Genomic DNA, 20,779 nt, shown 5'->3' with positions numbered 1-20,779 from the left:
TCAGGTATAGCGGCGACTGTTTGGCGTGGCAACTTCGTCAGGAGGACCTCTCTCACAAGGTCTAGCATCGTTTCTGGTTGACCATCTGTGATGGGGATCATTATTAGCAGTCATAGGTGTTTTGTAGACATGACGGCCATTGATATCCTATCACTGATCCCACATTGTCTGGAAATTCCTAGCTCTGAGGGCAGGGGGCATGCTGAAGGACGACCTCAGTTGTGCCTTCAATGTCTCATACATGATGGTGGTCTGTGGGTCAGCTAGCCATTCTGCGATTTGTTTGAAGACATCATCGAACAGGAAATCGAGGACGGAGTTGGCTTTTCGTGATGTCGATGTGATCTTCTTGAATCTGAAGATGGTCTCTGCTCTGAAGAACTATGACTGGATTGTGCATCATAAATGGGGGTAGAGGACGGACGAGGCTGAGGCACTGTTGGTGACTGGGCTGGCAGTGTAATCATATTTGTTTGTTTGTTTGTTTGTATAGTGCTTTTACGTTGCATGGAACCAGTGGTAATTCAGCAACGGGACCAACGGCTTTACATGACTTCCAAACCACGTCGAGGGTGAACTTCTATCACTAGAAATACACATCTAACCCCTCAATTGCATGCCCGAGAATCAAATTCGCGGCCACCGAGGTAGCAAGCCAAGACCATACAGATCACGCCACTGAGGCACTTTGGTCATCTTAGTGGTCACCAGTGTGGAGACAAGGTAAGAGGCAGCGTCTGGGTACTTTCTTGATTAACGTCAAATTTCTGACAAGACATGGACTGCCACGAACGGAAATGTAGCATCTAATATCAGAGCAAGACAGACATAATCTTAAGGTCAGGTGTGTTTTCTCACACCTGGAAAACAGTTAACAATATTTTGTACAAAACATGGGAAGTTCTCCAATATATATGGATCAAAAGCTTGAAGCGTTTTACAAATGAAATACTGTATTTCCTGCAAATGCATGAAAATCACTGCTTCAGCTGTCCGTCTTTGATTTGTGTTTTATGGGAAAGCTCGATGTTCTGTGGTAGGTCAAGTTTGTTGTTTTGGACAGGGATGCCCGGAGGGCCTAAGCAGGACCTTACAATATAATGGCTATAATACAAGCCAAGTGAGAATATTCTTTGCAAGGTCAAAGCCTGTCAAAAGGCATCTGTGACTACCTGACTGAAAAAAAAATAGAATAAATATTTGTACCAACTAACCTAGAGATATTAACAGGAGAAGTTGCCGAGTTCTTAATGGAAAAGTTATTCAAGTTCATCGTGAATAAACAGCCGTGTTAAATAAGGACAATTTTAGTTAACAGTATCTATAATTCACTGAGAACCACACTTGGGTCAGTGAACTTAAAGCAAATAAATCTTACTTCGTAAAGGACACCCTACAATGTCGATGGGAATAAAAAATTGGGACAACTCAGTTGATAATTCATCAAAGTAAACAATATTCAGAAAACTGTTACCTGTACAGTTTTACTATGTTATTATGTAAGCGGTATTGAAATAAAAATTTGGTGTTCATAATTTATAACGTCTTTTACCTCAAAGTACTGTAATATACTGCAACACTCCAGAAAAATTTTCTAGCCACAATAAAAAATGCTGGATCACGAATTTACAAAATCCGAAGCTGTCACTAACTTACAAATGGCGAGCTTCGGAATTTAAAGAGGTCAGTCTATTAAAAGTGCCTCAGCTTCGGGTAAAAAAAAAAAAAAAAAAAAAACAAAGGGTAGAGAGAGAGAGAGAGAAGAGAGAGAGAGAGAGAGAGAGAGAGAGAGAGAGAGAGAGAGAGAGCACATGTCAGCGTAAAGTTTCTGAAAGTCAATCACTTGTTAACGTGGACTAGACAAAAAAAAATTATGAGATTAAATAACAATAACTGGGACCTAGTCTATAACATTTGGCTAGCGCGATCTCGTGAGGTAACTGCAACATGCCTGTTACCATCAAAGTCAACTATGAATACTGAAGGATACATTTGTACAGTAAAATACGAAAGAAACACGGAAGGGGAGAATAATATTGTATATATACCAGTTGAGAAAAACCAACCAACATTCCAATGTCTTGACCTTTCGAAAAATAAACAATTTTATTCTAATAATCTTTTCCTCGTTAATCACTCCGACATAACCGAGTCCCCTTCCCTTATTCAATCCGTCAATACCAGCAGTGTATCGCATCCCTCCGACATACTTGATAATTCAGGTGTTCTTTCGAAGTTCTGACACCCAACGCAGGTAAGAGTGACAGTGAGAGGATGATTGCCAAAGTAACACTGACGCACCAAGAACGGAGATGCAAATGTTCAGGATAAATAACTGTTGGGGACGGAGTCAGTTGATTGTGACAATGAAGAAGAGATATTCCCATGACGTTGGTAATATGAATTACACAGATCACTCGCTAAAAATAAAATTTATTTCTAAAAAACTTGCTCTCTCTCTCTCTCTCTCTCTCTCTCGCTCTCTCCTCTCTCTCTCTCTCTCTCTCTCTCTCTCTCTCTATATATATATATGGAATATATAGTATATATATATATATATATATATATATCGTATATATATATTATATATATATATAGATATATATATTATATATATATATATATATATATATATATATATATATATATTATATAGTATATATATATATATATATATATATATATATAATATATTAATATATAATAAACATGCAGTGATTCATGCTAAAGGAAGTCAGCTGAAAAATTAAGCGAACTGAAGAAAATCCACAGGAAAAAACATGACACTGTAAGAGCAGCTAAATGTCACAGATGCAACACACAAGAATCAGTTTAAACGTCAGGAATAAAATAAAAGCTAGATTTAAAATTATTGCAACAAAATCACCTCTTTCTATATGAAAGATATTTTGGAAAAAAAATCCGTTAAAATGATCTGACCAGTAAAATTAATTAACAAATGACAGCTGATGTGACTACGCTACCTACGAATCCACATTATTCAAGAGAAAACTGTAACAGACAAGACTAAGAAAATGTGACACACAAAAATCTAGGAAAAGATTAGAAATTAAGATAAATTTGAAATGAACGGGGAAAAACGAAGAATGCCAAGCTTCTTTCCCTTCCCCGAAGTCAGGAGACGAGATAACTGGAAAATTAGGTTAGGGACTAGAGGTCATGAGGTGGTGGTGGGGTTGGGTTGGAGGAAAGTCATTCCCTTAATGCAAACGCATCTCTGTTCAACGTGAATAATGTACAGAAAAAAAAAATTATAAATAATGGGTGGTCGATAAAACTACTCAAACTACTCTATAATGATTATTGTAAATAGTATATATTGGGGTCATTTCATTTTATACACATTACAACGTCCAACCAGTGTACCCAAGCTATTCATGCCCGAATCATTCTAATTCTACTTAAAATAAGGTGAGCTAAGTTAAGCAGCTGGTCCACATGGCTCAAAGGTTAACGGCAACTCCGCCTCACTATCAAGAGACCTGGTGCTGTTTCCTGAAAAATCCACTGGGCTATCGTTGACCTAAGCAAGGAAAGAATTGGGTACCATGAGGCTGGTCGACAGAGGTGGGTTGCAGTCAAGGTAGAGAAGGGCAAATAACTAGTAATGTCACCCCCAAAGACTTACTGAGAGCCATAAGACTAAAACCATTTGGGACCAACAACTCACTCAACAGGCTACAATTATTCAAGACAGCCTGTCTCTCATACACTTCAGGTCCTTCTGTTGGTAGTATAAGACACGTGTCACCGATAATATGAGAACCGTAGTGCGCATGAGGATGGACAGTTTCAGCACAACAAAGGAAAGTGAGATACCAGATTCGGAAATTTTGTGGATAAATTCATAACTTCAAGATATTAATTGACTGAATTTTAACATGTCACCTTTTCGCCTCCAAAATTCATGGCCCTCCTACCATTCAAAACTTCACATGACTGACCTACACAGAACTTTTTATCGCCTCAATATCGCATTCGGGGAACAGTTGCCCATCCAATGTCTACAGAGTATAGGGAGGCCTTGTCGGCGCTGACCCAAAATAAAGCTCTTCTGCGAAGGTCGAGAGCGACGTCAAAACCACCTCGCCTTAGTCCTTATTAATTCAATGGACAACTGAGAACCCCGTAGGGAGGTAGCGCCGTCAATGCATCTCATGCGGTGCCATGTAGGTATTACTTAAGGTTCTTCGGAGCGTCCCTTCAGGCCTAGCTGCAACTAATTTCGTTCCTTATACTGTACCTCCTTGCATATTTTCTTACTTCCATCTTACTTTCCACCCTTTCCTAACAATTGATTTAAGAGTGCAACTGCGAGACTTTCCTAATGTTACATCTTTCAAACCTTTTCACTGTCAATTTCCGTTTCAGCGCCGAATGGCCTTAGTTGCCTCGGTGCTTGGCATTATGCGTAACACCTATAAATAAAAAACCTGAAAATCGATCAACAACAGAGAAATACATGCGATTGCAGATGCTCCGCATTTAATGAAGCTTATTTATTAGATATAACTTTCTTGACCATGGATTCATATTGCCGGATGGTAGTAAGTACGCTCACAATGGTCCAGTTAGAGATCTAATAAAGAGGAACAAATGCGACCTTCGGACAGCATATAAACTTTCCGAAAACATATCAATGTTATGGGTATGTTTGTTTGTATGGTGTATGTACGTTGCATAGAACCAGTGGTTATTCAGCAACGGGACCAACAGCATTACGTGACTTCCGAACCATGTTGAGAGTGAATTTCTATCCCCAGAAATACATATCTCATCTCCTCATGGAATGCCCGAGAATCAAAATCTCGGGCACCGATGTGGCAGGCCAACACCATACCGACCACGCCACGGTGCCGCTAATGTTATGGGTATTCAACGCAAGAGCGTTAACCTTGCCATGCAACTGCTGCCCGAAGCTCCCGATAAACCTATTGATCACTTCGGCAACCAAGGTAAATTTTAAAGATAAGGTCTGGAAAAGTACCAGCCAGTTCATTAGGTTTGTTGATAGATGGTTTTATTTGTTAAATTAACAATGCCAATACATAAAAATCATCAAGAAATTCTTACGGACTAAACAAGGAAACACAAGGTAAAATCTTCCAAGACGTGAGTAAAACCGCTGGAGAAATGAAAGTGATGAAAAAAAGTGCTCTATCAATACACACACACTATATATATATATATATATATATATATATATATATATATATATATATATATATATACAAATATATATTTATATCTGAATATAGATAAACATGTGTATATATAAATGAAATTTCCATCATACAGATTCGAGATCACTGCCTTTTAATGTGACGACTTATTTCAACAAATACGTATCAGAATCCAACGAAAATATCTAGATAGCAGAGTTACTGAATAAAAGCAAGTAAACTGTTAACGCGATATACATCATTTTAAAACTCTTGCGTTAACTTGTTTGGTTATACATAATTAAGTGATCTGAAAGTTGTTAGTTCTCCCCCTGAAAAAAACTGCCGCCACCAACCAGAAAGCCCTAACCCCCCCCCCCCCCACCCCAAAAAAAAAAAAAAAAACCCAACTCCACAACCGTCCCTCCCTCTCTCTAAGAATAAGTAACTTTTGAGCTTTTGATCATTACAGAAAACTGGAACAGATTTTATTATCATAATTACTTACACTTTATACGTCCAAATTCTATCACTCTGCTGTTAAATTATAACAGAACAGCATTTACCAGGAACGTTTCTCAATCCATATACTCATTTGTTTGCCAAACGAATTTGTAGTTACATTTCATGCAAACAAGCGGTTGATCATATCCTACCTGATGAAATAAGTAAATAAAGGAAATCCGGTGGAAATCTATAGGGCATGTACCTCTTAGGGGATATCTTCTATAGTCTCATGAGCGCGATAATACGGTTAGTATGAACTCTAAAATTACGAATAACGAACAATGCCGTCTCCAGCGGGGGGAAAAAAAACGTCTCCAGCTAACAGTCTGCTTTGTTCTTCAACTGTTAGTCGACGTAGGATTCTTCTGGGGTTGGAGGACTTCATTTGTCTTCTGTGAATATCCCGTTTACATTCAACTCTGGATATCCAGCCATCGGACTCTCAAGCCCCGGTCTAGCATTCGTACTTGCAAACCCCACCTTCATCGTAGACCTTCCACCTCGATTTCATCCTTATACATTCTATGGACACATTTTCTGAACATCAGCTAAGTTTTTATAGATATGGTTTCATTTCAAAGCTTTCGCCTTCTTTACGCCTACCAATTATACTGAATGACTCGCCCGCCCCACCCCAACACTCACATTTCATATATGAGTATATATATAGATATATATATATATATATAATTATATAATATACATATATAATATATGTATATACACATATATGACCCTGGAGTTAGTCTTAAAAATGACCCGCCCGCAACACTTTCCAAACCTTTCAACCTTATTCAATTGTCTTATTTAGGCCCAACCCCTCAGGCACGCCAATGGGACTCAGTGTTAAAATAATAATAATAATAATAATAATAATAATAATAATAATAATAATAATAATAATAATAATAATAATAATAATAATAATAATAATAATAATAATAATAATAATAAATATCCTAACTTGGTAAGAACAAAGCTTTCAAAGTCCTTTCAATAAGACAATGATCTTTTCCTTGTTGTGACCACACAACGAAATTGGACAGTCAGGTGTAAACCTCCAATTAAAGTAACTCCATTGACACCCCATTTACCTGTCACGTCATTAGGTCCGAAATACATACCGTACGTTGGCGAAGGGACTGTTTTCAACACTACTCATTACATATAAACGCTATTATGCAAAAAAAAAAAATTCCACTATGCGACTACTACTACCACTACTATTATAGTAATAGGACTGCTCGTCAAACTCCTACGAAAATTCCAAAAGACCTTAAATACATACTACGGACATCCATCATTTATTTTCTAAATATAAAGTTGAATAAAATACATCGATCTTTAAACCGTAGTAATCATAACCGCTGCTCATAACCAAACGAGATTTTTAAATGATGTCACAGTTACGGTGCCCAGAGCCGTACTGACAACATATACACGGACACTGTGTTTAGTCTGTTCTTACTTTAATATTTCATTACTCGTTATAAGCCAGTACCGATTGTATTCACCATGGCTAAATATCACGCTTGCGTTACATTAGGCAGAGGTGCATTGTGAATGCAACGCTACCATGAATCGCCTGCATACTGATATTCGTAACGGTTAAGGGTCGTAGTGTGGATAAGGTTTTTCTCTAATAGGGGGGTTGGGGTGTTGGTACATGGAGGCGTTAATCCTCATATCCTTTTCCTTCCTGAATATATCAACCCCTATCATTCTTTATTTCACCAAGGGAACAATTGATTTTTCATTTAATGGGTTCAAAATGATGGTGATAACGACGACAACAATCTGCAAAACTACCTCGCAATGTACTTACATTTAAATTCTATAATGAATAAGTATACTATATGTTTGTGTGAACACATTACTGTTAACCCATTATGATACACGCTAACATGGAGCATAGGTCAACCACAGAAAGGTGAGAATTCATTTCAATAGGCCAAAGTTACTTGCATCTGTGCCATACTGAATATTGGGTTAAGCAATCCACATATTATTATAAGGTGAGCCTAGCTTGGTATAGCAAAAAAGCAATCCTAATCAGTTAACTGCAAAACTAAGCTAACCGGTGGTGGGGAGACAGAAGCAAAAGACAATATCCAAACTTACGGTGCTCAATGGCCATTGTAACATTGTAAAATTGCAAGCTTGCATCGTAGCATTGAAACTAAAATACGTTAGCCTACACTGCAGAATATTTTGAACTTGTGTTGATTACGTTAACCTGGAGTTCAAACTGGTTGGATTAGGACTGCATAGGATAGGCTGGGGATTTGCGCTACCGCGTCTTGTAATCATTGGCACGATGACTAGTCGTCCTTATTATTAAATATATAAACCCTTAGCCGGGATTCCGGTACAACGGCAAAATGTCTAACATTTACCAAAGGAACTCCGAAGACCGGGAGAGAGCTTACTCCATTTTATCTGGTAATCATTACCAAGCACCTAAACATCGTATTACTATTATACGATATTAACATCGAAGTTTTATTCATACAAATATGACCGCAGAAAAGACATTATGCACTTTAATTTTAGTTGCAAGGCGGGGGTTAGGCCTAGTCCTAAAAAAACAACTTGCAAAATAATCTTGTCAACGGTCTAGGCCTACATGAACCCTGTGTACTTACCCTATAGCTATGTACTTCTAACAAGGCAATCTCATCATAATGCGTACATTTGAAAAAATAAACAATGAGCATATAAACTTGCAATAATGATAAAAACATTTTCTGCAATTTCACCACGAGCCGGTTCATGTGCATGATTAGCGCTTTGAAGTATAGCCTAGGTCAAATCACCTTTGTGCTTTCCAGTAAACCCGTCTTTACACATGGGCCTAAACTCGGTTTCAACATAAAGTTGTTAGTAATAATCATCATGGACATTGAGCATCATTTACCTAATAAAAATACCCTTCGGCAAAGGTTCTTGATGCTGTGGAAAGACCAACTGCTTCCTGGTCACACCGTAATTTGAAAAATTATAATTTTTGAAAGTAAATTGTATTTTTTCTAACGATACAAACCTGAGGGCAATTACATAAGGAACTACTTCCAGCTTCTTTGAAAGTAATTCTTTATGTAAACGACCGAGGGTTGGTATACCGTGTAGGAACAAACCACATGAGATATTATCCGAATAAACTCCATTACCTAGGCATGATGAGCGCCATTGGAGTGACCTCCAACTTCAAACAGAAACGATGCTTTGGAACTCAAAACTCACTCATGGCCTTCTTACAAAATTACACACATAATACGACTCACTTTATTTTATGAGTAAAATAACAACAAACCAACCTTCTTGCGTAGACTCGCAAGTGTTTCCTTTTTTTCGCTAGGCACTATCTAGTATCCACTCGTGTATGTGTACACCACCGTGGCCACAAGGACGAATGAAGTTACAGTAGTGTTGCCACAATTCCACAAACTCATCGTCTCGGTGGAGGAGAGTTGACCGTTGGTCCTATTCTTGATATATCCACTGAAAAAATGAGTTGGTTTTAATGACTAGCCACCTAATATTCTCAAATTTTATATTTTATTGAATTCATATTCATTTTATAATAGGTGTTCGAATTCACGTTGTGCATTTTTTGTTCGGCAACACGTAATTACAATCCTTTCCAAGACAATTCCTAGGAGTTAGGCAAACGATATGATCTGCAAGCTGATGGTCTAAAATCTATATTTCCGAGACTGTTGTTGTTTATAAGATTAACGAATAGTTCAGTTATAAAATCGCTGAAAATATTAATATATGACTTGAGAAGTTTTTATGTCTGAAAAATGCAATTTGAAAATCGAGTACTAATCCAGTCTGCAGTAGTTGGACGCATCACTCCACATATTTCCTTAATTTTCCGCGTTTTGGCAACACTGATTACTTCCTCGAAACAGTAGACAATCCACCAGACGTAAGTCCCATCCAAACAGGCTAACCAAGATGATCACCCGCCGTCCCCCCCCCACGACGACCCCCCCCCCCCCCCCTGCACCAAATCCCAACACACAGACCCACCCGAATTTTCTGCCAGGTACTACCGTTTGACTGAAATATGTACGAACCTGCCGAATATGCAATATCAAATTGTTTCGTGATTAAAATTACTTGTGGTCATTGAGTGACGATGTATATTGCATTTTTTGCGTCACATCAGTTTAGATTATGGCCTGAGGGGAAAATTATCTAGTGGCAAACCACCTTAGTTTTATTCGATATTGATAGAAAATTTACTGATAGTGAATTCTACAGCACTGCGGATCAGCTAGATGTGGTTCAGGTATTATGTAATTTTGAGGCCTATATTACTTTAATTTTGAGAGAGAGAGAGAGATTTTGGAGAACTCCTGTGTCAATTATCACACGTATAGTGGACTTCGTTTGGCTATTTTTATTTCCTTATCTGTTTTCGAACAACTCTCCTCCCGAGCATTCTCTCTCTCTCTCTCTCTCTCTCTCTCTCTCTCTCTCTCTCTCTCTCTCTTTCTTTGTAGGAGCAACACTGAAAGTGGGTTACTGGGAATCAAAGGAAATTATGTTAGCATTTCACCGTTAGTACAAGCACTGCATAATAGATAATTCTTCATCCCATATAAGATGGAAAATATGAAAAATTAACTGATCTTCGCAGTTACTGACATTACAGAATTTTTTCACCAAGCCTCTCTCTCTCTCTCTCTCTCTCTCTCTCTCTCTCTCTCTCGTGCTCTGTTGATCGGAAAATTCAATTACATTCATTTACATTGCACGGAGCATTGATTTACATTATTATTATTATAATTATTATTATCGTAACCCATATGTATTACAATACAGTCTCCATACCATTTATGGGTTAGCTGGCATAACCGTAGTCTATGTTTAAAGCAATCACGATGAACATGGCGTGGTCCCCCGGGTAGGGGGCGGAGGGTTAGTCTCTAACCTCTGGCCCCTCTGTAATTTTGCAGATTAAGTATCTCGTTCAGAATTTCCTTTATCTAAACATTTTTTTTATCTAATCACTTTTTTTAATGTTAGTGCACTAGTTGACATTAGTGCTGCACGCTTTGGAACGCAATTCCGAAGATGTACTAGATAGGAAAAGTAGTACACCTACAAAGGTGGATCATCAGCAGCGCGTTGAACCCCCTCCAGACACTAACTTGACACAAACTATTGCTTCCTGACTAACAGACCCTTTACTTTGTATTACCACAAATTGTACACTCTTGCTTGTCACCAGTCTACCATCCTCCATTCTTTGCACATGATCAGACCATCTCAAGGCAGGGTAATCATATATATATATATATATATATGTGTGTGTGTGTGTGTGTATGTATGTATGTGTGTGTGTGTATAGACTTTAGTCCACGGGCCTATAGTTGGCTCATTCAGCGCTGAAATAGAAACTGAGAGTTGAAAGGTGTAAAAGGAGGAAAACCTCGCAGTTGCACTTATTGTTAGGAGAAGGTGTATAACAAGATGAGTTGCACTGATTGCACCAATCCTGCTAAGAACGAAAATATAACGTTTTTTTATGTAATTTAACGATATAGTTACGATCTTTGAGGAATACAAAATTAATTTTAGCTGCTAAGTATATCTTAGTTTTACCAAATCACCCGAGCTGATTAACAGCTCTCCTATGGCTGGCCCGAAGGATTAGATACTTTTACGTGTGACTAGGAAACAATTGGTTACCTAGCAACGGGACCTACAACTTATTGTGGGATCCGAACCACATTGCATCGAGAAATTAATTTCTATCACCAGAAATAAATTCCTCTGATTCCGCGTTGGCCGAGCCGAGAATCGAACTTCGGTCCACCGGATAGGTAGCCGAGCGCGAAATCCACTCGGCCAACGGGGAACTGAGAGAGAGAGAAATATGCCCATAAACCACGTGGAAACCCACTGAGAGAAAGAGAGAAAGAAAAATATGCCCATAAGCCATGTGGAAAATTTTAGCTGCAATACCGTTGAATTCAGATTACCTGAGGTCCAGAAGTTACTACGTTGGTAGTTCCACCAAAATGAGAGATAGAGAGAAGTACCTCCACTGTATCTCAGTATTTCCATCATACTTTGCAATAGGTGTACTATATATGATAATTCCACGAACATAATTTCGTTAAACTTTCAAAAACACGAAATCATTTAACATGAAAACAATCGCAAATAATTATTATCTCGAGATTCGAGAATGTAATGTCACCAACGTCAAACTTGTCAAGATGCAGGAAAGAAGGCACTGCTACTCTAAATTCATTTTTGTTCAATCCTTTTTAGTTTCAAAACATTTTTCTTTACGTTTGTTCCTTGTAGGGGGATAGTGCCGTCAGTACACCTCATGCGGTGCACTGTAGGCATTACTTAAAGTTCTTCGCAGCGTGGCTTCAGCCCCTAACTGCAACCCCTTTCGTTCCCTTTATTCTACCTCTTTTCATATTCAATTTCTTCCATCCTGCCTTCCACCCTCTCCTAATAATAGATTCATAGCGCCTCAGTGGCGTGGTTGGTATGGTGTTGGCGTCCCACCTCGGTGACCACGAGTTCGATTCTCAGCCATTCCATTAAGGAGTGAGAGATGTGTATTTCTGGTGACGAAATTTCACTCTCGACGTGGTTCGGAAGTCACTAAAACCTTTGATCCCGTTGCTGAATAACCATTGGTTCCATACAACGTAAAAACACCATACAAACATCGAGCTACAAATGTCCTTTAAAATCCAATTCGCTCTACCTCGGACTTATATATTTTCATATATGTTAACCGAAGGGGAATTTTTCAGTTGATATAATAATTTCGTCCTCTCGCGGGTACGAACCAGTGCCCAGCGGACTGAGGAGAAATCAGGACTTCAATGACGTTATCGATTCGGCCAAATAAAAAATTTTCCTTCGGTTAACCTATATGAAAATATATGAATTCCGAGGTAGAGCGAATTGGATATTAAAGGACATTTGTAACTCAATGTATGTATATCAATCACGGTGATGTGATAAAGATTCATATACGTGTATATATATATATATATAATATATATATATATATATATACTATATATGGATATATATATACTAAATGATGTATACATGTAATTATGTAAATGGGTGGCAGCATCTGTTGGGGTGAAGGTCAAGAGAGTGGGGCCAACAGCCTCACCCTTTATTTTTGTTTGTATGGTGTTTTTACGTTGTATGGGGTAACCAGTGGTTATTCAGCAACGAGACCAACGGCTTTACATGACTTCCAAACCACGTCGAGAGTGAACTTCTATCACCAGAAATACTCATCTCTCACACCTCAATGAAATGCCCGAGAATCGAACTCGCGGCCACTGAGGTGGCAGGCCAAGACCATGCCGATCACTTGCTGATAACCCAAAATGAGAACGGTATAGATTTTTATTTTCTCGTCGTTCACATGAATAAATGTGCCATTTTCTCTTAATTTCTTTAAGCCTTTAAAATCCTGTCATTCATAGTCAATATTCTTTTTTACAAATATCCTTAAAATTAGATGCACCTCTGATTCTCATATTCCTCCTTTCTATTTAGTTCAATTGACTCTTTTATTGATTAAGTCAAAGAAAGGCTTGATTCTTGCAGAGAATCATAATATTATTTAAAACTAAATTTTCCACGATTTACCTATTATTAATAATTGCTGTCATTATAATTATTATCATTATCATTAAAACAACAAGGCGGTTTCCCATCAAACAACGTGGTCGAAGCATCACTTATATATCACCAGCGATGCAGGCAATCCAATTAGCGGAACATGTTTGCCTGCTTACAGTTCAAGCCCGATGCAATGAGAAACTGAATTTTACAAGAGTTTAGATAAGCTCTGTGCATTAGAGAACCAACGTATAATCAGCGAAATACATGCGCGCGTACACACACACATTATATATATATATATATATATATATATATATATATATATATATATATATATACATACACACACACACACACTATATATATATATATTATATATATATAGATATATATGTATGTGTGTGTGTGCGCATGGATTTCGCTGATTAAATGGCTCTCCTTCTTCCCTCAGGGATGCTATCGAACTTTTTCGATATTCAAAGTTCTTATAGTACCATTACCTCTTCCAAGCAACCTGTTCATTAATTTTTAAGCTTCTTTTCTTAACACTGTCCAGTTCTACGCTCGATCAACGTTCTCAGTTGCATCACACGCACACAAACGTACATACATACATTCACACACATATATATATACATATATATATATATATATATATATATATATATATGTATGTATGTATGTGTATGTATGGTGTATATATGTGATGTATATGTAATTTATATATAGTATATATATATATAATATATATATATATATATATATATATATATATATATGTATGTATGTATGTATGTATGTGTATATATGGTGTGTATGTATTTATGTAATTTATATCTATATATATATATATATATATATATCTTATTATATATACTATATGACTGGAACAAATGTTCTGTTATAAAAGCACGGTCTCTGAAATGTAGTTTATTTTCTATATTTCGGTGTTTTTGTTTTTATGGGCTCCTTTTATTAGATATTATATATATATATATATATATAATATATATATATAGTAATATATATATATATTTACATATATACACATACATACATACTATTATATATATATATATATGTATATATGTATGTGTGTGTATGTATGTATGTATGTGTGTGTGCGTGTGTGATGATGCAAATGAGAACGTTGATCGAGTGTAGAACTGGTCAGTGTTAAGAAAAGAAGCTTAAAAATTAAAGAACAGGTTGCTTGGAAGAGGGAATGGTATTATGAGAAGTTTTAATATTGAAAAAGTTCGTTAGCATTCCTGAGGGAAGAAGGAGAGCCATGTATCTGTTTGACAAGCTACTGATGAGCCATCTGGTTATGCATATGAAGCGGCTAGTTTTGAGAAATTATCTACAAACTTGGGCTGTTTGCGATTTAGCAGTTAGAGGCAGAAAAAGGCATTTACCACTGACTCGGTTTTACCCTACAACCACTCATTATAAGAAAGGGTGTAATGTTAGCAATGCAATTTACAATATCGTTATAACCATCAAAGGGCTTATGCAACAATAGGTATGGATAGTACTTTGATGGGCGAAAATCAAGAAATACCAGAAAGTGTGTGTGAAGCTAGCAACTTCATCTCAATAATATTTGCAGGTAAAGAAAAAGAAAATATATGCATTATATATATATATAAACATACACATATATATGTGTATATATATACATGTATGTATGTATGTTTGTATATATAAACATTTTGTGGGAAGAGGTAACTGGACTCTTGCCTTTTTCCATTACTGCAGCAACACGTTACAGCGGATTAATTAAAACATACCTCATTTACTACATTGGTCGACAGAGACATCATGGATTTCTCAGGAAATGAATCAAGGTGGGATCTCCTCCTTGGAATTGAACCTTGCCACTTGCTTACGATGCGAGTCTAGTAATACTGAGTAACGAACGGGGTTATATACGTATGTTGCAGGTAGTGATAGCGAAACCAGCCATTTCGCGAACTGCCTGAAATTTCAGGCAGATAACGAAATGCACATAGGGACATTTGATCCCTCCAGTGGCTAGTACTACACACGACGAATCAAGGACTCGCCTACACTGTTTCGTGCGTTTAGTACTAGCCCTTGGCGGATCAAATGTTCCTAAGTGCATTTTGCTATCTCCCTGTAACATATATACCCCCGTTTATATATATATATATATATATTATATATATATATATATATATATATATATATATATAATATAGGGTGTCCATAAAGTCATTCCCTAATTAATCAAATTAAAAACTTCCTTCAAAATTATTATGAATATGACCGTACAAATTTCACATTCTGTTGAGGAATTGCTAAAGTTTCTTTTGTTTGCCTACAGATGCCACTGTGATCACTGTCCACCAGCCGAGTCGAGAATAGCTGAAATGGTGCCATTGCAGGAGAAAGCCTAGTATGTCTTATGGTACCACGAAACAAAATCACTTGTTGCAGTTCAACTCAAGTTCAGAAATGAGTATCGACGAGATCCACCAGATGTTAAAAGCAATAAAGACTGGTATTAAAAGTTCACTGAGACTGGAAGTGTTGAAGACCATAAGAAAATCGGTAGACCCAGTGTGAGTGATGCATCCGCTGGGTTGGGAGAGATGGCCCAACAGAATGGGGTTATATCAAGGATAAAGTGTACAGTACACCAGTACCTATACTCGGTTTTTTTTCCATCTGTCCACCCGCGTGTGGTGTTTGCGTATGGTAACACTGCGTCCCGGGCTTTAGATAGTTACATAAAGCTTACATTCAACAATAATAACAATATCCTATTTCGAATATTAACGGTACAATTCGCATACAGTAAATTATTAAAACACTTTTCAGTTGCAATGTACACCCAGATATCCTTTTATTTACCTAAAACTTCACATAGCGTAACTATATAAAGCCCGGGATGCAGTGTTACCATATTCAAACACCCTAGGCGGGTGGACAGATGGAAAAAAACAGAGTATAGTTTTAAGACCTTCAAAGCAAGAATAACAGTAGCTCTAGCAACGGTAACTATGGAGATGTTGGAGAAGACCTGGCGTGAGATAGAATTTCGCTTAGACGTACTCCGGGCAACAAAGGGGCCACATGTGGAAATGTATTAAAAAAAAAAAAAAAAAAAAAAAAAAAAAAAAACTAGTCATTGTTTTTGGAAATGAAAAAAATCTCATACCTCTATCTAGCATAGCTTGTGTGTAATAAAGGTCTGAAATCCTGGAAAGACTTTATGGACGCCCTAAACCTAAATATATATATATATATATATATAATTATCTATAATATATATATATATATATATATATATTTATATATAAGATTAAATCATGTAAACGAAACCCACGTAATTTCCGGTATGATATTTCTCGAACTCTATTCTACTATCTAACTCCCAAAAATCTTCTGAAATCTTTATTTTCAAATTAAATACAATCTCTCAGATATGGTTTCATTGCATATCGTGAGTCATGACCTCACCTGATTAATGAATAATCTTACTTTCTTAAGCAATTTTGGGAGACTTTATTTCCATCCCTTTCTTATCTTGTCCATTATTTGGTTTCCTTTTGCAGTGTTTCACTAAACTCATCACCTTACTTTCTTAAGCAATTTTGGAATACTTAATTTTCAACTCCTTTTCTTTTAATCTTGCCCGTTAATTGGTTTCCTTTTGCAGTGTTTCATTGAAATCCGATTTCAGTAAGGTACTAGCATTGGCAATTACCGTTTAAAATGTACACACACACATATTTATGTGTGTGTGTGTATACTGTGTAGATGTATATATATATATATATGTTTATGTGTTTGTATACAATGTAGATGTGTATATACACACACACACACACAACACACACACACACACACATATATATATATATATATATATATATATATATATATATATATAATATATATATATTTACAGTAGTTCTGGAATCTAATAGTTACGATATAATTTAATTTGAGTCACCTGGTGTGGTTATCCATATGCATAATTAGAACACTGGAATGACAGAACTCGATTTTAATTCTGGGGCTTAGCTATCATTAACTGCCAATACTTTCTAATTAACTTCGCATAGAGAATATCATATAAAGTTAAACAATATCACCGATGTTTTGATGAACCAGCTGAATAAAATGCTATATCCAGTTTGTCTCTTGAAGTTAAGCCTGAACTGTGACCATCATTTCATACAAATTTCTCCTTTCTGGTATTCTATACGTATATATAAATATATATATATATATATATATATATTATATATTATATATATATATATATATATATAATATTATATATATATATATTTTTAAGATAAAAGTATTTAGTGTCGTCCAACGCATTTCGTCTAGACTGAGTATGACTTCTCGGAGGATATGTATATACAACTGTCTCTTAACTTTACTTATCTTGTGATTGGCATTGTTTCATTCCTAAATAATGCATAAAGCACTCATTTGATTCTGTATTCTGTCTTTTTATCTCTCTTTCTAAAGGGAGATGGTCTATCACCAAGCTCTCTGTAACTTTAGCAAAGAGATTGATGCTATTATCTTCTTTTATCCTCCCGACCAAGTTGTACTACCTTGAGAAGTCAAGAGCTCAACCTTATCTTTGGCCTAAACTAAACAGGAGAGTGTGAGAACGGTGTCTTAGTCCTCTACTAAATCGAGACAGATTCACCGAATCTATTACATTATTCTGGACCCTTTTTCTTGGACCTCTCTCGTGTTGATGTGGGTTCAAGTAGAATTAGGCCTACACTCTTTTCCACTCCAGAAAAGTGTGGATTTTATTGTACTTTGTGGCATGTTGTCTTATTCTTCGGTTTAACTTTTGCTTAAATTATTCGAAATGAGTACCTGAATTTTATTGTCATATACAAAAATTATATGGTAGAGCCGGTGTTACCGGTAAATATTTAACAAGAATGTCTAGTCAAAGTCAAGAATAAATGTTTCGACGAACTGCATGGTAAATTTTTCACGTGTTTAAAAATCGAAATATGGAACCTGTTCAATCATCAAAACATAACAAACAAGTTAAATATATTAGTATAGATATGATAGTATGAATGTCCATTATATACAACTTATATTGCACAATCTAATGATCTAGTCAGTCATTGAATATTTTATGACCACTCTTCTCCCTAAATACTTAATGCTAGATTTTCAATTATCGGACTCATTTCCGGATATCGCATACTGAGAGGAAGTCAGTTAATGTGTAACGAAAAGCAAGTATATCTGTTTCTCAGTCAGTTTAACAGTAGACAAACTATACTTTATTTTAGTATAGTATATAAAAAGCTTTGGAGATTATCAGAGATTCACACCAGTCATCTTACAGTCTTTAACATCTTATCACGATAATATCCACACTACGACAAGAGGCATGCTAGTATAAGGCCAACTTACTCTAAAACCAACCATCAATCCTTGGTTTGACATGAGATGAATATAGAATTTAGGCCACAGGCCAAGCACTGGGACATATGAGGTCAATCAGCGCTGAAACGGAAATTGACAGTAACAGGAAAACCTCGCAGTTTGAACTATGAATCTATTGTTAGAAGAGGGTGGAAAGTAAGATGGAAGAGAGAGAATATGAAAGAAGGCCGAGTAAAAGGAACGAAAGGTGTGGCAGCTTGGGGCCGAAGGCACGCTGCAAAGAACCTGAAGTAATGCCTACAGTGAACCACAGGAGGTACATTGACGGCACTACACCCCTACGGAGATCAAAACCCTGGGAATTCAGTATACAATGAGATTGTGACAATAATTCCACAGAATTTTATCTCCTTGCCAAGATGCTCTGCCGGAACGCAAAGGTATATGTGAACACACTCTCTCTCTCTCTCACACACACACATTGTATGTTCAGAAGACTCTCGTTCTCCCGGTTAAACTTTGCGTTAGGGAATTTTATCTCTGCTACTTTCCGTGTCTCTGCTTCAGTTCCACGTTAACTATGTAACTTGGTTAAATTTACTCTGAGATTCCAATCTTAATGAAAACCAAATTATACCTCAATCACCTATAAATCTCGGTAAAAAAGTAAAGGAACCTATGAAATCGAAGAGCAATAATCATAACAAAAGACATTCCTGAAGAATATAATATATAGTATATATGTATATATATATATATATATATATTATGTATCATATATATACATATTAATTATATATATAATCGAGATTTATAGGCGACTGAGGTATAATTTGGTTTTCATTAAGACTGGAATCTTATAGTAAAGTTGTTGATCCCCAACCATCCTGTGGTTAGAGTCCACCAGGTAACGGATCGCCTGGTGTTTATTACGAGGTTGGGGGATTTATATATATATATATATATATATATATATATATATATATATATATATATATATAATATATATATATATATATATATATATATATATATTATGCATATATATGTGTGTGTGTGTGTATACATATATATTCACAAATCTGAAGCTGAAAACTTCTCTTAATATCAAAATCACTCAACCTAGTGATAAACACCACTGGATGGTTGGGGAACAACAATCAACTTCATACTAGTCGACTATCAAGAGAGGTATGAATCGATACCGACTCTGTCGTACATATGCCCGTCGAATTCAGATTGCTTTAGTTAAGAGTCAATACGAAGTCACCCCACCACGATATCGGATTGGCCCGTTTGAAAGACGATGCTATTTAACATCATTTAAAAGTAGTCGTTCCCAACCAATTAGTGGCTCGATCCCACCTAGTGGCGAATCACTTATAAGTAGTGACGAATCACTCATAATTCTCCTTCGGTGTTTATTCCTAGGTTGGTGAAGTTGACAAATAAACGTCATTTGTAACTTAAGGTGTATGTGGCAAAAGTTCAACTGAGAAACCTGTGTTCGAGCTCGATGTGAGTCAGAATATATAAATATATATATATATATATATATATATATATATATATATATATATATATATACGATATATATTATACGTATATATATATATATATATATATATATATATATATATATATATGATATAGAGAGAGAGAGAGAGAGAGAGAGAGAGAGTATGTAAACTGATTAAATAGTTAGATGTCGGCAACGAGGCATGTAATGTACATAAACCAATCGTAGCAATAATTAACAGTTCGAACAACAGTTTCTTTGTTATTGATCAAGTTTGAGTCTTTCACTTAGCAGGCAACTTGATCTAGTATTCTAATTCACAGAAGTTCTAGACATTAACCGTAGCAGAACGAAAAATCCCTTCGAACTTCAACGAAATACTTCGTTGAAATTAATCGAATTCATTTGCTTTTGTATTTATGACAACCATTTTTCTAACCTTTATGTGGAAACAGACAGGTTGCATGAAACATTAATGAAGATTTGTTGTATAAAATGTACATTTTTTCTTTTGAACTTTTGA

General features: G+C 36.2%; 1 long non-coding RNA gene across 3 annotated transcripts in view; it reads right to left on the bottom strand.

The window, feature by feature from the left end:
* Window positions 1–9,108, bottom strand: part of LOC135206243 (uncharacterized) — a 35,183-nt gene extending 26,075 nt beyond the window's left edge. For all 3 annotated transcript variants that reach the window (XR_010312702.1, XR_010312703.1, XR_010312704.1), the window contains exon 1: window positions 9,008–9,108. This is a non-coding gene — a long non-coding RNA (uncharacterized LOC135206243). The remainder of the gene's footprint in view (window positions 1–9,007) is intronic.
* Window positions 9,109–20,779: the final 11,671 nt, after the last annotated feature.

The sequence above is a fragment of the Macrobrachium nipponense genome, chromosome 29 (assembly GCF_015104395.2).
Source record: "Macrobrachium nipponense isolate FS-2020 chromosome 29, ASM1510439v2, whole genome shotgun sequence".
Taxonomy (NCBI): Eukaryota; Metazoa; Arthropoda; class Malacostraca; order Decapoda; family Palaemonidae; genus Macrobrachium; species Macrobrachium nipponense.
The sequence above is the reverse complement of the archived record's forward strand: the minus strand, read 5'-3'. Positions and strand labels throughout refer to the sequence as shown.